Genomic DNA, 23,264 nt, shown 5'->3' with positions numbered 1-23,264 from the left:
ACAATCAATAGTCATGTGTACTATTTATGCATCAGAAATTACATAGGGGAAAATGTCACAAGAATATGGCCCAAATCATCTCAGTTTAGAACACCTTAATCAACATTGAGAATTCTTTTCTCCTGTGGATAGCAAAAACGATCAATGCTTACTAAATGTTATTAACCTTTTAATCACTGTTATAAATTTACTAAATCAAGTTAATTATTCAATGGGTGATTAAAAATGAATAGTTATAAACAGAAATGGAGAAAGGCAGCATTGACGCTTGATTCACACACACATATTGATAGATACACATATATATTATGGAATGTTGTATTTCATATTTCATTTGTATAAGATACTGAAATACTTGGAAATAGGTCAGGACTAAATGAATTCTGTGCTTTGAAAATCCCAGGACACAGCATTAAAAAGGAAGAATCAGAATGTGTAATATGTTGATAGAAGGAGATGTAACTCTGGGTGGTGAACAAGCAATGTGCTATATAGACGATGTATTACAGAATTGTACACTTGAAACCTGTGTAACTTTACTAACCATTGTCACCCCAATAAACTTTTATTAAAACTAAATAAATAAATAAATCATGTAATTTCAAAATAATATTAATATTTTAGAACAATTTGGGAGATTGACCTTCTTTAATGCCTTGAAGCCTGTGGGATTCAATGTTTTAAATAGGGAAAATTGCATTCACCATAAATTCTGGAGCATTTAATCTTCCCCTCTCTTGCTAGACACAAGCAGGCAAAAATAACTAAGACAAAGTTGCCTCTCTCAAGTTCTTGTATCATTTTAGTTCACTTCATTTTATAGAAAATGTGACTATCACTTATAATGATACTATATGTCGTTTTAAAAGAATGTTGCAAATAATAACTATTGATCTGGATTAACTCTTTGGGATTAACATAAAAATTTTACCTTGTTTTAAGGGAAGGGATGCTACATGTTGCCACATGGAAACCCAGAAACAGACTCCTTACATCCCTCATCTCTTTCCAGCCACTCTGGGATGCACAAAGAAACATCTGACATAATTCCTGCTCACCAGTAGCTGAGTGGCATTAGAGAGGGTTAACTAACTATTGTTTTTCAATCTTTTAAAAAAAAGGCAGAATGTTAAGACTCATTCAGAGTATAAAGCATTACCAAATGAATATTATAGAAGTACAAAACCAAGTTAAAACAATCTGAATGTATTGAGAATAAACATTATTGAAGAGTAAAACATCTGCTTAGCCTTGAGTGATGGGAATGATTGGGACATATGGCTAAGAATTAATAAGTCTAGCCAAATGGATTCAGTTCTAGCCAGAAGGTCTGGAGACCAATCCCATACAGATGTAACAAATCCCAGGAGTGTAATAATGTCTAAATGGAGAAACCGTTAGATCCAAGCAGCAGCATGGGGATGGGTTCAGCACTGGAGAAAAGACAAGATGGCCATGTGAGTCAAGGTAGGGTCATTCAGGCAAATCCATCCACACCCCGTGATGGCATTATTTATTATTCTCCACTGTAATAACTGGCTGACCAGTCAGCAGAACTGTGCTAGTAAGCCTACATTCACTGATGTAATAGATAAAATCCCAGCATCTTAGAAGTTCAGAATTTAGAGCATAGTCCAGTGCAGTGTGCCTTGGGTAGTTTTCTGCTCATTAATTCAAGGACTTGGGTTCTTCTTGCAGTTTCACTAATATCAACTCTCACAGCCTCAAATTATGAGTTTACACATAGAAGGATTTCATGGTCCTGACGTGAAAGTGGAATGATCAATCCCATCCATATTTTGCTCTTCAGAACTCAGCCACATGAGCATAACATGTTCAAGTAAATCTGGTAAATGTCGTCTATCTGTGTCCTCAAAAAGAAGAGTCCCAACCCTAAATCAGATAATGCAGTTTTGTTGTATGTACAAAGGTCTGAGTCAGGCATTATGGTGGATACATCTATAACCAAGACACACTTTTTCCCTTCTAAAAGTTTTAGATAGAACTATATATAAGTAAATGTTAATGCAATCCCACATGTATTAGGTTCTGTATTAGAGGGATGCAGGAAGGACTTCCTGGAAGAGCCGTTTAAGCAGACCTTGAAGCGTTTAGGGGGTCACCATCAGGCAGAAATGGAAGGTACTGCATGAAAAGTGACATGACAAGTAGCTATCAAATGGCTAGCAATGAGAGTCTATGATAGTTACAGAGATAAAGATGTCAGAGATGCTTTGGCACCACCACCTGACAGGCCTTTAATACTGTTTATACTTCAGGAGCCATTTCAAAATCTGAAGCATATGCTTGTGAAAGAAGCAATATTCTGGACACATTAGAATGGGAAGAAATTAGGGATGGGAGCCATGGGGAGCTACTTGAGCTAAGGCAGCAGGAATAGAAATGAGAGAACACTTAGGCAAAACATTTGAAAAAGTACATTTAAAAAGACTTTGAGATTGTTTACATTGGTGAGTAATCCAGAGAGTTTGTATTTCACTGACAGAATGTTCTCAATTGTTAATCCTTAGGAATTATTTGTTGAGTTCCAAAGAGCACTTAACAGTTGATTTCATTAGCCACGGAACTGTTAAAAACTTCTCGGGCAAGAACTTTTTTCTGGATTTGAGCAATGACCTCTCTGGAAGGCTTGAATTTCATAGAAGCGTAACAGATACATCTTATATTGTATCCACAAATTACCATATTTTGAAAAAAAAAATTCCGAACCAGAAATAACACAAGATAGATGAACCCCCACTCCTTTTAGGCTCTAACCAGGAAAATATATTCCTTTTCTCTTTAACTGTCTTCCCGTCACCAAAATCTTCACTTTAAATTCTCTTCTAGACAGCATCAGAATATAGGTATATTTTTAAATTTTGAAGAAAGGTAAATACATTTTAAAGAGTTTGAAAGCTTCATGTGTCCTTTTAATTCTACTAGACCTCAGCGAAGGAAAGGGTAATACTAGAGTTCTTCTCAAGTGCACATGTAAGTCTCCTTTGCACTTTTAACAATATTCATTACTTAAAAAGCTCTCTGGGAATGAGGGTTTTGAGAGACACTTTTCCCCATTTTTATGATGCATGGGAAGTATTTAAATGTTTAAGGACTGAAATAGCCTCTTGAACTCCCATTAGACCTGCTAGCAACAATTTACCAGATGTAAAACATCAAATAGTGTTGATGTAGAATCTTTGAAGCCTGGTTTCCAGGTGTTCTGCCCTAAGAATATTTTTTCATTAGCTACTGAAAAAGCTACTCCTCCAAGAAGAAAGTCTAACCCTTGTTAAGGTCAAAACAAAAGACCCCCATCAGTTCCTGCAGAGAAAAGGTAACAAAGTTTAGATGACAACCATAGTATTATAATTAATATGTTACTGTTAGATCAATAATTTACTTAAAATTATTCCAACTTTCAGAGAAATTACCTTACTTCCATTAATCATATTGTACGCTATGTTTAAGTTAAGACTGCCATTTGGAAATACAGTACAATAGCAGCATTCAAATGAAAGTATATTAATTAGAATAAAAATTTCATCTAATAAGATGGTTTTCACATGGATTTCAGTTACAGTGGGTAGTATTTATATGGTCTTAAAATGATTTGATCTAAGATGTAGCCGTCCTTTTAATGGATACATTTTCACAATATTAAAAAGAGAGGGACAGCCATCCTAAAAGTATCTGGAGTTACATTTATTAGTTCCCATTCATTTATGATATTCACAGTAGGGAGAATGACGTTAAAGTAAGCAGAAAAAAGGACTGATTAGTTATCAGAAGATAAGAGTTTAGCTTAGCTTTCTGTCTTGCCACAAAGTAAGTTCTTAATTTTCATCCATTATAACCATTCTATCTACAACACAGAGGTATTCTAAGGAACAATTATTACGGCATTCAGAGAGAGAAGTATAAAATACTCCCGAGTTCTTCTCCAGTATTTTCATACTACGATGGCTTAACTCCACTGATCTGATCTCCATGGCCTATGTTACCTCTTTCTGATCACTCATAGCTCTTTAAAGTAGTCTTGTTACCAATCTCTGTTTTCACCACCTGAGAGAATGATACAGTTTCTGCATTTCAGTAAAATAAAGTACTGGAACAGTGATAAGGATAAAGAAAGAAAGAAATAGATTTTATGCTATAATTTGTTGCAGCCACAGGGTTGCTTTTTTTTTTTTTTTTTTTTTTTTTTTACAAATTGCAATTCTTGTATAATACCACGTTACATAAAATCATCCATTAATGCTTTTCAAATCTCTTGGTGTTTGATTTTGGAATTTCTTCAAAGTTATTTCATGAACTAGAATCTTTGATTGGAAGACTAGGCTGAAATATGTAATTAGGTGTTCTTCTTCAAGTTTATTTACTGAGTTCAAATACAACCATATGTAAGAACGCTTTCAATATTTTTTTAAAAATCAGGTAAAGATTAACTCCCACTGACTTTTAAATAGTATGTAGTTAGAGGGAAATGTTTTCTGTTTCTTAGTTAAATTTTCTTTCTCTTTTCTTTTCTTTTTATTTTTCATCGCCATTTTCCCTACTCTGTAGAAATCATAATACAGAATGTTTAAGTATTTAGAAAACATAACTTATCATTTAAATAAAACAGCAAAAATTACAAAATGGAAAGTGAGGATTAAAAATAACTTCTGAAGCTAAGTTTTGGTGCATAACAACTGGGTAAATCTTTTGGTGAAGTACATTGAGTAGTATAGCAATTTGATACATAAAATAAAGTGAATTTCATATAGGTTTGATATGAAGAAGCCAAAATATTTATGATTAATATAAAACATTTCCCAATTAAGAATTATAGGCATATATTAAAGTGAGAATAGTTAAACTTTGTCCGGTGTTTTGAAAGTTGTAAAGGAATTGATTGGTGGGTCATCAATGAAAATATTAATTAAGCTGAATAAGAATATGTGTGCATTTGTGTTTGGTTTGATTGGTTTGTTTTCCTATCCTTTTACAACTCCTTTTAGTGGTGGGATGTATCTTTTGGTTCTTATGCAAAGGTAGGATTTTGGTTCACCTGCAATTTTTTCCCCCAGGGAGGGAGAATGGAAGTTTCCTGACACATATAAAAAAGATTGACTGTTTTGACTACTCTTTTATAATTTTTCCATTGCTTCTCAAAAGCAGTAATATTGCCATCATTCAAAAACGGCTACAGTAACGTTGACAGTTCACAGATAAGAACAAGCTTATTATTCATGGAAAATTTACAAATGACTGTTGACTCTCCCAGATTGTTAAAACAAAGCAAAATTAATTTTTGACCCTACAGATCTAAAGTATCTGTCTCTAGCTTAATAAGCATCAGGAAGAAGATGAACTGAATAGCAGGAAAATCTATCTAGCAATGAATTTGTTCAGTTATTGGAGGAAAGTTCCAACGGAAATGGTGGAAATACCAGTTCTTTGGATAAGGGAAATCCAGCTGGACAAAGTGCTAAATTAATTTTAGTAAAGATTTAATATTGCTCTAAAAAGCCATGTTTCCCGTATCACTTAATAAGTATAAGTATAAGTTGAAACTTTGACATTTTAAGTAAACTGGGCAAATCGAGGTATGGAAATAGGACATATACAGTAAGTGAAATTATTTTCTCCCTGGTGGGATTTGTCTGCTAATTAATATATAGCTGGTTCTTTAAAACCCATAGCCTCCCTAGTTCCATTAACTCTGAGGACATAGTAGATAGCAAATATATGCTAGTTAAATTAAACCGTGAATATGTATATAGTGCAATCTTAAATTATGTTAGAAAAATGACATGTTTGGTTTAGTGAAACACATTTAGTTAAAGTACAAAGCCTTAGATCTGATGACTTAAAATGTATCTTTAAATCAGTAGAAATGTGGAAGAACATGGCACGTTAGAAATGATGGGATGATAACTTAGATTTGATTATAGCAAGACTGAACTGAGCAGCTGTTGAGATTGGATAATGATATGTGAGTTTCTCATCAGGCCTGTATAACATGTTTCCACTAATATACATTAAGAATGTCTGGATGAACTATAATTATCCCCATGGCTTTTGCATAACGTAATTAGGTCTTGTTAATGCAAAGTACTTTTATTAAGTGAGGAATGTTATTTACAAGTTATGGAAATGGTCACAAAAACCATGCAACTAAAGACAGAAACATTGGCACTCCTAATAGTAATGTGAAAAAAACAAAACACATTTATTTCTTTTGTTACATAGAGTTTTCCGAATTCAAAGTCTTGTTTACATGACAGGCACATTAAGGATGGTTTCAATTATGCTGACCCTCTTGCTGGAGTTTGTGCACCAGGTGTCCAGACCACAGAATGGAAAATACAATCTTTGTCTGCTTTATGTAAATACAGTACTGAGATCAGCCTGTCTTTAAGTGCCTGATTGCTATTTAATTACTGGGAATGTCCCTTTCTACAGCAACCCAACAACAACAATGAAATAATAAAGAACTCCTTTCAGAGCTTTCTTATCTTTCCTATCACATAGGAAGAATGTGATATATCTGATAAATTCGTATAACTAGGTTTATTAAATGGCAGTCTTTACATGTTTTATAAATACTGCCTTACATATCAAATGAGAATGATTATGTTGATCAATAAAAGCTAACTAAAACTATGAATGCAAAGTATTTATGTTCATTCTTATGACATTTTGATATAAGGATTTTAAAGCAACTGCCATGCAGCATTAAAAAAAAAAAATAAAAGTTAAATCTGGAGAGAACAAATGGGAATTCAAATTCCAGCTCTGAAGTGTGTGGCAGGCTATCTCTAGGCAAGTTTCTTAACTTCTCTGAGCCTCATTAATCATCAGTAAAATGAGGCTAATAATTCGTACCCTGGTGGGCTGTTGAAAAAATTAAATGAAATAGTCTATGTGAACCATCATTTTAAGAATGTTTTTATTAAAACTGGTTTTGAAAACTAATTCACAAGAAATGTGGAAGGATAAGTTTGCCCTCTTTCATCTTAAAGGAGAGAATATAAAATAGATTAAATGACATTTTTGAGGCGAGTACCACATTTGAAACTATATTTATAAGATTGTGATATCTTTAATCACAGAATAATTGTTTCCTGTTTTTTATATCTCCTTTAAGTGAATTATTTAGCCGTCTCTTCACTAATACTCTGTTTGAGAGGAGGTAATTTTTTTTTAAAATATTTATATAGTACTTCTGAAAGTATTTCTCAATTATTTCCTTTTCTTAAGCCCTTTTTTGAATATATAGAAAACTTTTTTCTCTTTCATTCTCATATTTCACACCTAGTATTTTCCCTTGGAAAATCTTTAAGGCGTGGCTGAAATAAAATGTGTGAACCAAATGGTAGCATACATTTGGTCATTGAAACTTCATACCATAATGCTCTTTACCATTTTATTTCCTTCCAGTAGTTACAGTAATATAGCTATAACACCAATATTTGTTTTTCATCATTCCACATTTATTTGGTATACTCCAAATAAATAAATAGGATGAGTTAGGTGAGGTGATAACAAGGAAATGAAGACCCATATCCTACAAGTGAGTGTTTTATTTTATACTATGGCAATAAATATAAAATATAGAAAGCAAGATATGCACAAATGACAAACAAATTACAAACTACTATCAAATGAACTACTAGACTTTTAAGGAAGTTTTATTTGCACTTAATCTATTAAGATTAAATGTTTGTTTTTAGTAAATTATTTTACCTTTTAAAATACATTAATGCTGCATAGTAGGAGACATGTAATTAATATAAAGGTACAAAATAAATAGTGTGAAAACTTCAGATCCAAATTTCATAGCTATAACATGATGGCATTCTGATTCAAATAAGTCTCGGTGTATTTTAGGGTCTGAGAATCCTCATATGCACTGCATTTGGATTATTGTTGTAGGTAAAAATGATAAAATAATGAAACCATCATGGTTTCCAGAACAAATCATTTCCATCTGTCCCGCTGGATATGTGTAGTTCTAACTCAACCACATGAATACCATTACATGTGTTTTTTTAAAAAAATCACTCTTTGCTGAAGACCTTCAGTGATCCATATGCCTTACCTACGGTTAATTTTGGCAATAAGAAACAAGACAGCTAACAAATGTTTAAGCTGTGTCTAGAAATAGTGACGACTGAATTTAAACTGAATATGCAGTTTATTTTGATTGCTTTCTTTCTCCCTAAATTCTGAAGTTCAAAGTTTAACTTGGAATTGTTTTCTCAAGTTTGGCTGTAGTCAAAGTCCATGAAATGGCTTATGTCTGTCAATAGTTGACCTAATAGATTTGTCCTATGTTGACACTGTTCTTTTTATACTAGGCTGTGTATGTAATATAGTTATATTATTTTCTTGGGCTCTACTTTTAAATGGGATTAGAAAATAATGAAGTATTTTAGTAGTTACTTATAAGTATTAGGTTTCTTTAGTAGGGCTTTGGTATAAATCATTTATTCTGTAATTAATTTATTCTTCTTCAGTCTTGAATAGTAACAATCACTTATTGAACACCAATCATATTCATAGGTTTATCAAGACAAGACCAGTATAGTGAGGGTACAGGTGAATCAATGAGTTCCATAAAGTATTAGAGTTGCTATATGAGAACTTTGTACAAACAGGGGTAAAATAACCAAGAAGAACTCCTTCCACCAGGACCATGAGGAAACATTCATTTAAGTGTGAAAGCTCCAGTGAAATCTGAATGGAAAGTAACAGGATTATTCATGGGCAGAGATAGGGACATATTTCTGAAATGAAGCAGTTAGAGAGGAGGAAAAAAAAAAAGCATGAAACAACAGATCTGATACATGCTACTGCTAAAACATGGAGACAAACTTCGGTGAGAAATAAGAATGAAGATAAGGAGCTAAAAAACAAATCTTAGAAACCATCAGAAGCCATGCTAAAGTCCTTAAACATTTTTGTTTAGGTAGTGAAGAACTTTTAAAGGGTTTTCAGCAGGAGTGCAACTGAGCTGCACATTTTTTGTTTGTTTTTTTTTGTTTGTTTTTTTTGTCCATCTTCCTTTTATTTTTAAAGTTGAGAAAGCTGAAGCCTAAAACCTTAAGTTACTTATCTATGATTTCAAGGGAAATTCAGTGAAGCACTGAGCCCCATGCAATGTATTTCCAAAATGCCTCTCCTGTCTTTTGTATTTGAAAATCATTCCAGTGGCATTGTAGTGCGGGGACTATTCAGGAAGTACCAGGCTAGGAGCTGGGAGTAACACTATTGCTTGCTAATCTGCCATCTTGGACCTGATCCTCCATTGATTTCTTTTCTGAGCTGCACATTTTAGATAGAGACCTTTGGCAGCAGTGCAGTGGACAAACGGGAAAAGCACAATAAGGGAAATTAAAATGATTCATTTTAGGTAATATTAAGACATGAAATAAGGCCAGAGTGGTGGGGATGGAGCCATAAGGCTTTGAGGCAGGATATTCTAAGGAAGTAGTATTGATTAAACTGTGTCAGTGACAATATTTGGAGGATGTGGAAAATGCAGTAGCATGGATTGATTCCCAAGCATTTATCTTGAGTTAATGGGTAGATGGTGACACTATCCACCAATAAGAATATGAGGCGAGGTTTGGGAGTAAAGGTAAGGAGCTTAGTGTTTAGCCATGTGTTGCTTGAAGTGTGTACAGGGCTGCCAGGTGAAGACGCCAAGTAGCCAGCCGCATATGTGAATGTACAGGTCAGAATACAGGAGTGGATTTGAAATAGCAATTTGTTGGTCATCAGCAGGTAATAAATAGATCCCTCAAGGTAAAATGTTGACAGGAAAAAAAAAAATCAGGGGTAGCAATGTGCATAAAAATAACATTTAAGAGGAGGAGGAAGGGTCAGTAAAGGAGCTGACCAAAAAAATCCATGAGGTATTGCTATTAGGAGTTAACTGGGGACCTTTGTGAGGTGAGTTTCAGTAATGTAGTGCAAGTAGAAGCATCCACTCAGTGGCACAGTAGAATTAAAAATAAATGGAAGAGTTCATATGAACCAGGTTCATGTCCTTTTTTTGAGGAACTTAGCTGTGGAAGAAAGGGGAGGACATTCACTAGAGAGGTTCACAGGGTAGAAAGATGTCAAAGTAAGTGACACATGATTGTTATTAATGATTTCTGCAAAAGGAGCTGGTAGGGACCAAGAATATAGAAGATATGAGAATTATTCATGAAGCACCTCAACACAGTGCAGCAGAAATGCAGAGCTATGATCTTTATTATCAAGGAAATTTTATGGTTGGTAAAGTAGAAGTTATGGTATTTCAAAGGACATCTTGTTTGCCATGATCTATAGAATTAGTATTTTTAAATCTACAAAGACAGGTGGCCAAAATATTAGTCTTCTTTTCCATTCTGTTCCACCATGTACAAATCGGTTTCTCTCTAGATCCACTCTTTTAATAGAAGGCACTGGGGTCTACCTCCTGCTCTTGCCAAAAATCTGAGTCATCCTCAATTTTCTTTCCCACAGTTCATTGTCCAAACCTACCAACTACATCTGCTTCTGTCCATTTTCACTACTGCATTCTGGTTGAAAGTATTAATAAGTCATGCCCAGATTATAACAGCAACCTTCTAACTTCTTTGCCCACTTATCTAGAGCCACTCCACCCCTACTCCCCCATCTATTCTCCACTAAAGCAGCCAGAATAAATGTCATAAAAAGGTGAATTCAATCATGTTACACTCTAGTTTAAAGTCTTCGATAACTCATAGTGGGTATGTGGTATATGATGGCCACTGTCATCATTATGAGAATTGTCCAGTTTCCTTTCTCTAACTCTATAATAGCAAAGCCATTATTAAAATAAATTGATCATCTTATTTCAAACCTATAGTAATTGATAGATTTTTGGCAAATATAGTCAGCATCAGTGTGGCTTGTTTCTGTTATAAACATATGACCCCTAGATAACGCCTTGTTTTGAAATGAATGGGAGGAAAACATTGTTTCTATCAGTTATGTTTTATTTGACCCCTCAATTTCCAGTATTAAGTAAGATAATATTTAGAAAAGACAAACTTTGACTTTTTTCCTAAGCAAGTGACAGCTAATATTCATACATGTCCCATTTGTTTCAAGGATATAAATCAGTGATATTTTTAAGTAAAAAAAAAAAAAAAAAGAATTAAAAGGGAATCCTCTGATATTTGATATTTTGAAAACTTCAAATCACAAGACCAAGATTTATATAATGGCAGTGATTAGGGATAAGAGCGTAACATAGGACAATAAGATATGAAGAATGCACTAAGTTTCATTCTAAAGTGAAATAGTACTTCAGAAAAATCTGTAGAGATTTCTAAGGAAGGTAGGATGAGATTGGCCAAAGATAGTGGTTATAACTTTGGTGGTGCGATTTATTATAATTTCTACATGTCATAATTCAGAAAAGATAATATCCTTATATGATTGAGTTGGTCGCTAAAAGCAGAAGACACAGATTTCAAGTTCAGATATTTCTATATAGATATATTATTTATGTAATAATATCTTATCTATTATTATGCATTATATCTGTCAGGGTTTTATTCTGAAAATATCTGCCAGAAAATGCTCTTTTTAGGCAAAGTGTATGAAAATAAAAGAAACTCTCTTAACTTAGATATGAAATTATGACATGGAACTAGGAACTAAGGAGTGTTCACCAGCTTCAGTCCTATCAATAATCAAGTATGGAGTGGCTCTGGGCTTGTCACCTCTTCTTTAACATGAAGGGAATGTTTGTCCTCAGGCCTCCTCTGATGGATCCATTCTACGAGTTGATTTTTTTGGTGAAATGATTCGCTATTTCAGTATATTGAATGTTTTATTAAGGATGTTTGTGGGGAATCTGAAGGTTTGCTGTGCCAAAACAGAAGTATTTCTAAGTGACTTGCGACAGTAGGCTTTGGACTGTCTATCTCAAGGGAACCTACCCAATAATCACTTTACACTTATTAAACATTCTGCATATCTCTCTGTGGTTTTAATTTTAGACAACAGTAACTTTAGGCAGAACTTGGGTTCATGTTTAGTACGTTGTTTTGGGTTCTTTGTTTTCCATGTTTTATGGCTAATTTTATAATGCAGAAAATATCCTAATTGCCTCATGTGAAAATCATTCTAAAATAATATTTCCAAAGTTATTAAGATAATGAAACTAAATGGGAAAATAATTACTTATGAAGGCCGGACAAATAAGTTCTCTAAATTTCCACGGTGTGCTTACATGGTGGAAAGTTCACGAACTTACTTGTCCAACCTTTTGAATAATGAAGGAGTGAGAACAGTACTTTAGAGGTCTAGAAATTCAACTTTTTATGTTTAAACTAGGTCATTGTATTTTGCAAATGCTTCCTATAAGCAGAACACTGAACTTAGTGCTAAGTATGAAATAGTAGTTAAGTGATTGGCTAACAGATCTCAGGGTCTATTTTGCTCTTACATGTGAAATCTATTTACTCATTTGCACATGTGGAACTTTTCATTTCAACAGCATGGTGGTTTTTATTTTTGTTTTTGGTTTATTTTTGGTTATTGTTGCTCTGAATTTTTTTATATAACTTTTATTAAATTTATCGGGCTGAAATTCGTTAGTAAAATTATATAGGTTTTAAATGTATAATTCTGTAATACATCATCTATGTATCACATTGTGTGTTCAGTACCCAGAGTTACTTCTCCTTCCATCACCATATATTTGATCCCATTTACCTTCTTCTACCACTTACCCTCTGGTAACTACTAAACTGTTGTTTGTGTCTGAGTTTTTGTTTGTTTGTCTTGTTCCTTTGTTGCATTCAGTTTTATATCTCACCTATGAGTTAAATGATATGGTTATCGACGTTTTCTATCTGACTTATTTCACTTAGTATGATTATTTCAAGATTCATCCATGTTGTCGCAAATGGCAGTTTCATCTTTCCTTACGGCCAACTAATATTCCACTGTATATATACTACGCTATATTTATCCAATAATGTATTGAAGACCACTTTGGTTGTTTCCATGAATTGGCCACCATGAATAATGCTGCAATGAACATAGGGGTGCTTATATCTTTACAGATAAACTTTTTTATGTTTTTTGGGTAGATGCCCAGAAGAGTGATTGCTGGCTCATATGATAATACTATTATTACTTTTTTTGAGGAACCTCCTTACTGCTTTCCATAAGGGCTGTATCAATTTACATTCCCCCCAGCCATGTAGTAGAATTCGTTTTACTCCACAACCTCTTCAATATTTGTTGTTACTTGTCTTGTTGATAATAGCCATTCTAACAGGTATTAGGTGATATCTCATCATAGTTTTTGTCGCATCCAGCACAAGAAGAGCAGTGGGAAGCGAGGAGGGTGGCACAAAGTTAAGAAAGACAGTAGACAAAAGTAGCGTGCTAGCAGGGTCAAGGGACTCAAGCCTCAAGGACTGAGCCCCTATCGGCCAAAGCATGGCTTTTATAAGTTAGATGTGAAAGTAAAAGAAGTAAAGCTTGTCAATCTCAATATCTGTGAATCCCATACATTACAATAGAAAACTGATTTAAGCCAATCACCCTTGCGGGCAGTCAGCTGAATCTAAATCTCAGGATAAGTACTTCCCCAAGGGACAAAACCTTTATGCATATGAATAGATGGAGGACACATCATTGAATCGCTTCCCCTGCAGGTTGTGGGAAGGAATGCAGCCACAGAGGCAGAGGCTCTCCTTAGCACGGGGGATGGTGGGGGGCTCTGCCTACCTCTATCGACCCCGCAAGTTCCCCAGATAGTCCCCACATGGCTGTGTCTGGCTTGGGTTGCCTCCTCCACATGGGGCGTCATACCCATCTTTGACTAGCCAGCTATATTTCTGGGGCCAAACAGGAAGATATAACGTGTAAGCACAAAGGTGAAGCAAAGTCCCTGAAAGGCTCTGTCTTACAGACTCTCCTTTCTTTAGGGGCAGGTACCAGGAGACAGATGTGTAGGCTACTACGTGGCAACAAGTTTTGATTTGCATTTTTCTAATGGCTAGTGAAGTTGAGCCTTTTTTCATATATTTGTTGGCCTTTTGTATGTCTTCTTGGGAATCACAAAAAACAAACAAACAAACAAACAAACAAACAAAACAAAAAAGCCCACACAAATAGCCAAAGCAATTCTGAGGGGGGGGGGGAACAAGACTGGAGGTATCACACTCCCTGACTTCAATGTATAATACAAAGCGACAATAATCAAAACAGCATAGTATTGGCATAAAAATAGACACAGAGACCCATGGAATAGAATTGATAATCCAGAAATAAACTCATATGTATGTATGTATAGATAGATAGATAGATAGATAGATAGATAGATAGATAGATAGATAGATAATTTTCATCAAAGGATCCAAAACATATGATGGAGTAAAGAAAGCCTCTTTAGTAAATGGTGCTGGGAAAATTGGAAAGCTATCTGCAAAAAAAATGAAACAAGAGAGCCATCTGTCACCATACACCAAAATTAACACAGAATGGGTTAAATACCAAAATATAAGGCCTGAAACAATAAATTGCATAGAAGAAACCATAGGCACTAATCTTATGGGCCTTGGGTCAGAGGGGATTTTATGAGTTTGACCTCAAAGGCAAGGAAAGGAAAAGCAAAAATAAATGAATGGGACTGTATCAAATGAAAAAGCTTCTACACGACAAACGGAACCTTCAACAAAACAAAGAGGCAACCAACCGGTGAGAGCCGATATTTGCAAACAACACCTCCAATAAAGGGCTAATATTCAAAATATGTAAAGAACTCATACAACTCAACAACAAAAAATAAGCAAACCAATTAAAAATGGGCAGAGGATCTGAATAGACACTTCTCCCAAAAAGAAATTCAACATCATGTTTTTAAGCTTCACACTGAGTCTGGAAGTTGGTACAGATTCAGATCATATGCAAATAAAAGATTGCTGTTAAAACATTCAGTAGAAAAAATGTTTGTTCCTTTTGAGTTTTGAAAGATTTATTTTTGCATAAAATGTCTATCTACATGTTAAAGATATTCAAATGTTTAGCTAAATGTTTTTCAGGTCAAATATATTCCCAAGGTTAAAAAAATAATATTCATTGGAAACCAGAAGTGGCTCATAATAGAAATGCATTCTAGAAATTGGTATCTTGGTTATATTTGCATTCTTTTTTATTTATATGGATGCAAATATACTATATTCGATACTTGAATGAATCAACATCGCTAGATTTAAGCTTTATGAAGGCAGCTCTCTTACCTGTCTTGTTCATTATCTTGTTCATTATCCAGTGCTCAATTCAGTTTCTGGTATATATCAGAGCCTTAATAAATGTGTTTCAAAATAATACCTTGGAAAGAGATAAGCTAATGCCTCGAGGCTTAGCATCTAGTCACGGTGGTCCCTCTAAGCTGAGATCTTAGCCAAGCCATTTCTCTTTCACTATGTCTGGTTTTCTCATCTTTTAAAACAAAGGATGTTTTAGATTGAGGAAGGTCCTTCTTGTTTTATAAAAGTACTTGGCAATTAGAGTATTACATCTGAATAACCTTGTAATCACTACCTTAAAATAAACATATTTCCAGAAGTGATATAGTTGCTAAAATTATCAATTAGTTCACTAGTATATGGACTTAAAATATTCAGGATACAGATTTCCTCTTATCACAATGAAATGGTATTGTGATAATGGCAATTTTCGCCCACAGAAAGTTTGCATTAAAAAAATAAGAACGTAGTGGTTCAGTCTCTTGACTTTGTTTAAGTGAAGTATTGAGTTCAGGATGAATTATTTCTTATATATGCATTGTAATTCCTGCAGGTCAGGTTGAGGTTGAGAACAGAGAGGCTGGAGCTCCTAGCACTAAAGGTGGTGTATGAATAAATAAAAGGGTGCACTACTTCCTGAGTTTAGACAATATTCAGATGGAATAAAAAATCACGAGTCTGAATGAATCCTGTGGAAACCTGAAACAATTTTGAGTCAAAGATCATATGAAATTAATATATTATAAAATGGTGTACAAAATCTGTTTTATTGATCCTCTTCAATCATGCTAACTTTTCAGATCTTCCCGAATTTTACTGGGATTACTGTTCAGTTGAAATTCCAAGCATTCTATTCAAATGGTAAGTAGAGCTATGTACTATATCACCATATTTGTTCATCAGTAAATAATATGAGTTTCTGAGTATTGAAATGAGAAACATGAATTACCATTCTTCACTTGTATTTCGTACTTTTAAAAAAGCAAAACCACTAAAGAATGTATTTTTATTTTTAAATTATCATGGTAGAATATAAATATGTGGCATATAAACTTGTAGACTATCAATTGTCTCTAAAATCCAAAATAATGGTAAAGTGTCTGGAATTTAATTCATCTGCTACTAGCGAACATGTTTTGTAAAACATGTTTTACAGAATCACATTTTGTAAACACTAGGGCCGGAGAGAAGAATTAAGAATCTATTTAGAGTTCCCCTTTTAAAAATATCTTCTTAAGTAGGATTATAGAGAGAAATACATATTTGAAATTATCTTTCAGATAATTTTGTTATTTATTTTCTCATAGTAAAATTATAAAAATGTAGTTTATAGACTTCAATAGATTCTTAATTATCTATATTTTTAAAATGATATAAAAGTCTGTACTTACACCTTCTGATACCTTGGTAAACTGGTCTAACCTTACTTTCGGGATCATGTTCACTAAGAGTTTATTTCCTCAAGTTTTGAGATGGGAGCTATGAAGTCATTATTCATCTTGTTTTAACCACTTGGCAAGAACTGGGCACTATCCCCCTTGAAACTTGCTGCTTAAGTTTGTGACAATCCTGGTGTCAAGCAGATGGGCTCTAAGTCCTTTAACTGTTGGCTATGAGGGAGATGTCTGAAATAACTTGGGTCATGAACTCATGACCTAAACAAAGCACTTTGAAATTAGTTTTATTATCTTTTCTCATTTCACATGATCTGTTCACAATGGACAGATATTAAGTGACTATAAATACAAATGAAACCAAAAATAACCATATTCTCACGATCTAAACATAATCACATAACCCTCTGTATAAACTGGTGAATGTATGTTTTCAGTATATTACCCCATAGCTTACTACAGGAATTCAAAAAATGAGTGATGATGATGTGAAGTTTAGGTTCACGCCATCTGCCCCAAAATGACGCTGAAGCCTGGTTTTGAATCCTTCCTTGCTCCTCCACTTGTTCTGTCTGACCTTGAGCAAATCCTGTACTTTCTCTGGGCCTTCCTTAACTCATCTGCAAAATGAAGCTAATAATGCATATTTAGCTAATGGGGTTGTCTTGAGTATTAAGTAAATTAATACAGATCAAGTGCTTAAAACAGTGCCCAGCCCATAAATGTTAGATACTATATTAACCATTATATTTTAATTGTGTTTTGCTAAGTCGGAAAAACATTAATTTGTGTATTATTTTGTATCCTGACACCACATTTAGCCCTTTATTAGCTGTAATTATTTTTCAGTCAGTTCTTTTGTAGTTCTAGGTGAAAAGTCATGTTATCTGCAAATAATAATTTTGGAGAATTTTGTCTTTTCCTTTCTAAAATCCCACACACTTTTAAAATTTGAATTCCCCACTTATTTTAAGAAGTTATCCTATTCATAATTAACTAAATTAGATTTTTAGAAATTTCGCTGGTGTTCTGTAAATCTTGAAGCATATAAATATATTTTTGAAGCGATCATTTGGTTTTCCTCTGTTGATCAGTTAAATTGCTAATGTTATGTTATCCTTGAATAGCTGGAAGCTTATTCCTTTATGACATACTATAGTTCAATACTTTTTTATTTACTTGGAAATTTGGAAGAATGCTCCAAAGTTAAGATGGTCTGCAGTACTTTTTAATTGCTGCCATCTTTTTAGTGTTAAGGAGGTTATAGTCATATTGGAAACTTTACAATATTCTCTGTGGTGGTACATTTATATGTATATATAATATGTTATTTATATATTATAATTATGTAATGTATGTTATAGAAGATATTATATATAATTATATGTTACATATAACTGTATACATAATTATGTTATTTGTAATTTTGAAAAAACTCACTAGTAAAATAAGCCAACAGAATCTATTTTGAAAGTGGTATTTGCAATTTTAAAAAATTGTTTCATCCAGTTTTCATTAAATTTTGTTGGAATTTTACTTATTGAGTTCATTTTAAATATGACATTTTCTACAATAGTGCCTATTTGAAAAACTTCTCACTTTATTAGCATATATTTATAACTTTTAGTCTTGTAGTTTGCAAAATTATTGCTGAATTAGTTTGAAAGACTATCACTTCTAATTTTTGTGTTTTTCTGTTTTTCATTATGTATGTTAACAGTTTGCAAATTTTATGGGTTCGTTAAAAAAAACAAAACTGGAATTAATTACTCTAGCTATTTTTCGTTCTTTTAAATTTATTAATTCTACTGAATACTTAGTTTCTTTCTCACTCCATTTCTTAAATTCAGAGACTTATTTCTATCAAAATTGCTTAATGTTCACCTTTGGTTGTTTATAATAAGGTTTGAATATGAATAACTTTTTATATGTTTGGGAATATTTTAAAACAATATATAATCTATGTTGCATACTAAGTTAAATATAGTTTTATCAATTTAACATAAGTAATCATATTATTCAGGTTTCATATTCTTATATTCTGTCAACTAGACAGAGATGGGGCTAGTTTTTGCAAGTTCTTACAAAGTCCAAGTAATCCATTTGGATTTCTACTCTAGGGATAAAGCTACCAAATTTAAGCTGGTGAGTTACGTGAGTAAATCTCACTTAGGAAGATGAGTCTTTTGTGAATGTGGAGGAACAACTGCAGTAGGGGAAGCAGTAGGGCCAGAGAGAAGAACCAAGAATCTAGTTAGATTCAGTATTGCCCCTTTTAGGAACCTGACTTTTAATACCCTCCTGTCTTAAAAAAAGCGTTCAGTGTTCTCGTTCTTTCCCAGGGTTGTTTCCATTGTCTTCCACTTTTCCTTCATCTACGACATTTTCTCCATCAGATTTCCTTCTCAGTACTTTTGTGTCATGCTAACCTCTTACATGTAAAGTTTAATGACTTTCTTGTCTGGTGGTTATTATTGTTGCTCCTCGCTTTTTTTTTTAACAACTTTGCTATAGCTTTTAAAAGTCAATATAAATTTATGCCAGAATTTTATATTCAGTGCTCATCCAGCCATCCATCGAATATTTATTAAAATCAACTGTATTTTAGGCCCTATGCTAAGAAGTAGAAAAAGCTGTCTGTGGAGGACTAGAACATTTAATCTCTGTGCTTTAGAGATTTTCATCTTATGCTTGAACCCTCCCAAGGTTTAGTATTTCCAGTTGGCATTAGTGTATCTTTGATTTGATAACCTGAAGATACCCAAAACTTTAATAATCTCAGTCTTTATCTCTAACCTGTGCATCCTACAATTTCCTATCCTGGTTAATGCTTGGTAGTAAGCTGTGCTACAAACCTAATAGGCTTTAATATGCAATCTTATTGAATTAACAATTTTAGCTATACTTTTTACTCTGTCCTACTCTTAACAAACTTTTGTCAAAATTCCTTTGATTACATATTTACATTTAATCCCAAACTTCTCTTTACCTCTGTATTTATTACCTTAGTTTTAGACCCACAAAAACTGTCCCTTGATTTTGTTTATAAGCTTCTAATTATCTCTATATTTCTCCCTCTCTTGTCCATCAACACTGCCATCAGAGTACTTCCTAAAATTTGTATGTGATCATGATAGTCACCCATTCAAAAATTTTGATAACTTTGCATTCCTTAAAGGAAAATTCCCACTCCTCAAAGTGCCATTTGATTTTCTTTACACCTTAGTACCAAATTTATCTCTTCTTAATTTATTTGTCATTTCCTGTCCCTCCTCCCCTGATTCCAATCACATTCGAATACTGTATATTTTGGCTTCTTCATATTATATTTAGAGCATTTCTTGACACATGGTGGGTAGTCAACCAATGTTGCTGATCATTATTTTGAGAAGACTCAGGTTTGTAATAAGCAGGAGCTTGTGATGTCCTGGGTGGGTCCGACTAAGGAGATATTGTTTAATGTGGTAACTTACAGGAGACTAAAGTTTTATACTAGGGGAATACCGTAGAAACGCGATCCATAAGTGTAACTTACAACTGATCTAACCTAAACTATGTTTTCTGAATGATAAGTTGAGGCTTGAAATATCAGAAATTTACTCAGAATAATAGTTACAGTTGTTTAATACTCTGAGATTGACTGCTTCTTAATCTGTGGAGGCTACAGTCAACAATGGTTTGCATCCTGAGTATGAATTTAAGAAACATAATGAACTGTAACTATTATATAATACAAGTAGATTATTCTGATTTGATACAAAATTATTGTATAATATACCAGCAAATAATTCATCTCCAAGGCTATATTATTATGATTTTTTTTCTGTTGTCCATATTGAAGTATTTATGATTGTGTAATTTTTATTTTTTTAAAGCATGTAATTGGCCATTTGATTCTTAAAGTAAAAGGTATGTCTGAGCTGGGTAGAAGTAAAAGAATCATGAGGATGTATAGAAAATCTGAGATGGAGATATTGGTATCGGATTGAATGAATTTAGCAGCTACATCACACACCTTAGCGCAAATAAAAGTTGTTTCTCCTTGTCTTTATCGTGTTAGAAACAGCCAAGCTAGATTTACCCTATCATATTTATGTTTGGTTAATTTTTTTGAACCAGATGTTTAGTCTTTGTAATTATCTCTTCTAAATTTTAACTGCTTGGTCTTAGTCACTTTTCTTTCCAAGTGTCAAGGTATGTTAGCTCTGAATAGCGTGATATGTATTATTCTACACACATTGTCAATGACACAGTCTTTGAACAATTGACAGATTGTTTTGACATTTCAATAATTAAGGAAACTAGATTGAATGTACTACGGTTGCACTGATTCATCATCTATTGGTGAAGAAAACATTATTCTCAGTTGACTTAGTCACTATGGAGACATTGCCTTCCTATATCTTGGAAAATAAAGAAAATCTTCAATTTTCTAGTTTTATTGGCATGGGAGGAAACAAATTCTATTTTGTAGCATTATTTACATTTTATGCATTTCTCTTGCTTTTATAGTTTTATCAGAGGTATAAGCCCTAGGAATTTGTATTTAGTTTTATATTTAAATTAAGAAAAATAATTTGGGTCCACACTGAAGGTCTCAACAAAGATTGTGGTAAGCAGGACATGACTATCAAAGTAGCAGTCTCACACACGTTTGTCTTTCCACGGTGTCAGACTTTATTAGAATAAAGCTGTGGATCTAATACTACTGACTCAGTTTAGTACGTCCATTAACCAAGGCTCCAGCCAGAGGATAGCCTCTAATAGTCGAGATAGAGAGGTTTCCAACAAGAGGGTCACACAGGTTTGCAAGCAGTAGGGTTAGGGGAAGGATATAAGTGAGTGCTGTGTTCAGCCAGAGTCCCTATGGCACTGAGGTGCGTAGCGTTGGGCATCAGTCCTGGCTGTTGATACAGTCAGGAGGTGAGGCTTCAAGTGCTCTGTCTGGGATGAGTGCAGATGCCGCTGTCAGCTCGTCAATTGAGGTCTAAGCGATGAGCTGTCAGAGAGCTCTGATTTTTATGCTCAAGACTGGGTGCGGTACACCCACCTGCAGTCCGATAAAGCTGTCCAGATGGTCACACTCCACCCTGTGTGTGTGGAGTTATCTGGTTAGGGCGTTCACTGGGTATGCCTTCCACATGATCCTCTAGCAAGACTGTCACTTTGTGACTGACATAGCTATCAGGATTGTTAGAGTCCATTTTGTGTTCATAATGAATGCTCTATACAAAGGTTAGCTTTTAATTTATGGTATAGAACAAGGAGGATCATGTTATAGTGCATGTTGCAGTCATTTGGAGCCCAGGCTGATGGAGGACTATCTTGACCCATGTAGCATAGAAAGAGAGACACAAGTGAACAGCTCATGAACTTCTAAAGCATCACAGCTCACATTTCATTTGCCAACACGAGTCAGATGGGCACATAAAACAAAACAGGTTGAAGGTACATCCAAACTATGTGCCTGGGAGGGAGGAGAACGAAGATTTGCAAACAAGTCTTAGTAGTCCACAGTTGTCTTCTGCTGGTTCAGATACTGTTAGGAAAGATTTACTTATGATCCTGGATGACAGTATCTTTTCCTTCTCAACATAAGCCTGTATTGTAAGGAACATACAATATTATTATTGATCCTTCTCAGATAGAGAAACTGAGAATCAGAGTCCCTGGGCAGCATCACTATATCCCAAAACTAGTGAGAAGGGGAATCAGGTTTATTCTATCTTTATAGCGTAAATGATTCTCCATGTATTTCATTGATATGAATCCTGTACTGCATTCTGCTACTTTACGCTCTATGATTCTTTTATATAACTGCTACCTTATTTTATGGTCAAATAAGACGCGACATATGATAAACATATTTTTAGATTTAAAAGTACAAAATTATAACTATTACTCCATTTGCCTCCAATATGTTCCTTTAGATATTTTTTTAGCATCAAACATTTTTCTGGCCTTTAGTGCATTTTCAGATTTTCAGGAGAAAATTATATTCTATTAAATAGGAAAACAAAACAAACCAATGCCACCATGTTGCCACTGTTATATCACTGGAAATGATGTTATTGTTTCTTAGTAAGATTTCATTTTGGTTGAAACCCCTATGTTTCAACCAATGATATAAAAAACAAGAACAACCTGGTAATGGACAGTTTCTGAAGGGGCAGGAGGGAAGTTTATTCAATCTGTATAACTCAGGCAACAGGATAGAGTTATTTAATGCAATTATACTACACTGGAGCATTGGCATTTATTTATTATTTACTTTTAATAGGAATAAGTCAGAAGAGCTAATAAATCAAATAATTTATAATTACATTTTTGGTGTAAGGCTGTGAACATGGACTATAACACTTCAGAGATTACATTAAAAAGCCTTAGGGAAGCAAACATTGTTGGGGAGATTCATAATCTATCAGGTTTTCCAAGTTCACTTTCTACAACTTTGAGAAGAAGCTGTCAAATGAGGGATGAGTCAGGTTTTCCTTAAGAACATCACTCTAATTTCAGTGAAAACCAAGTGGTTCAAGACTACGAATTGAGCTGCCAAACTTTTTCTTTCAAATGTTTGACATTTTGGGAA

At 33.9% G+C, this 23,264-nt stretch overlaps 1 long non-coding RNA gene across 8 annotated transcripts in view; it reads left to right on the top strand.

Moving 5' to 3' along the window:
- Positions 1-23,264, top strand: part of LOC109447544 (uncharacterized) — a 659,535-nt gene that overhangs the window by 167,472 nt on the left and 468,799 nt on the right. For all 8 annotated transcript variants that reach the window (XR_012494223.1, XR_012494217.1, XR_012494213.1 and 5 more), the window contains one exon: positions 16,082-16,142. This is a non-coding gene — a long non-coding RNA (uncharacterized LOC109447544). The remainder of the gene's footprint in view (positions 1-16,081; positions 16,143-23,264) is intronic.

This window comes from Rhinolophus sinicus, linkage group LG01 (assembly GCF_036562045.2).
Source record: "Rhinolophus sinicus isolate RSC01 linkage group LG01, ASM3656204v1, whole genome shotgun sequence".
Taxonomy (NCBI): domain Eukaryota; kingdom Metazoa; phylum Chordata; class Mammalia; order Chiroptera; family Rhinolophidae; genus Rhinolophus; species Rhinolophus sinicus.
This window is presented reverse-complemented; position numbering and strand designations above follow the sequence as displayed.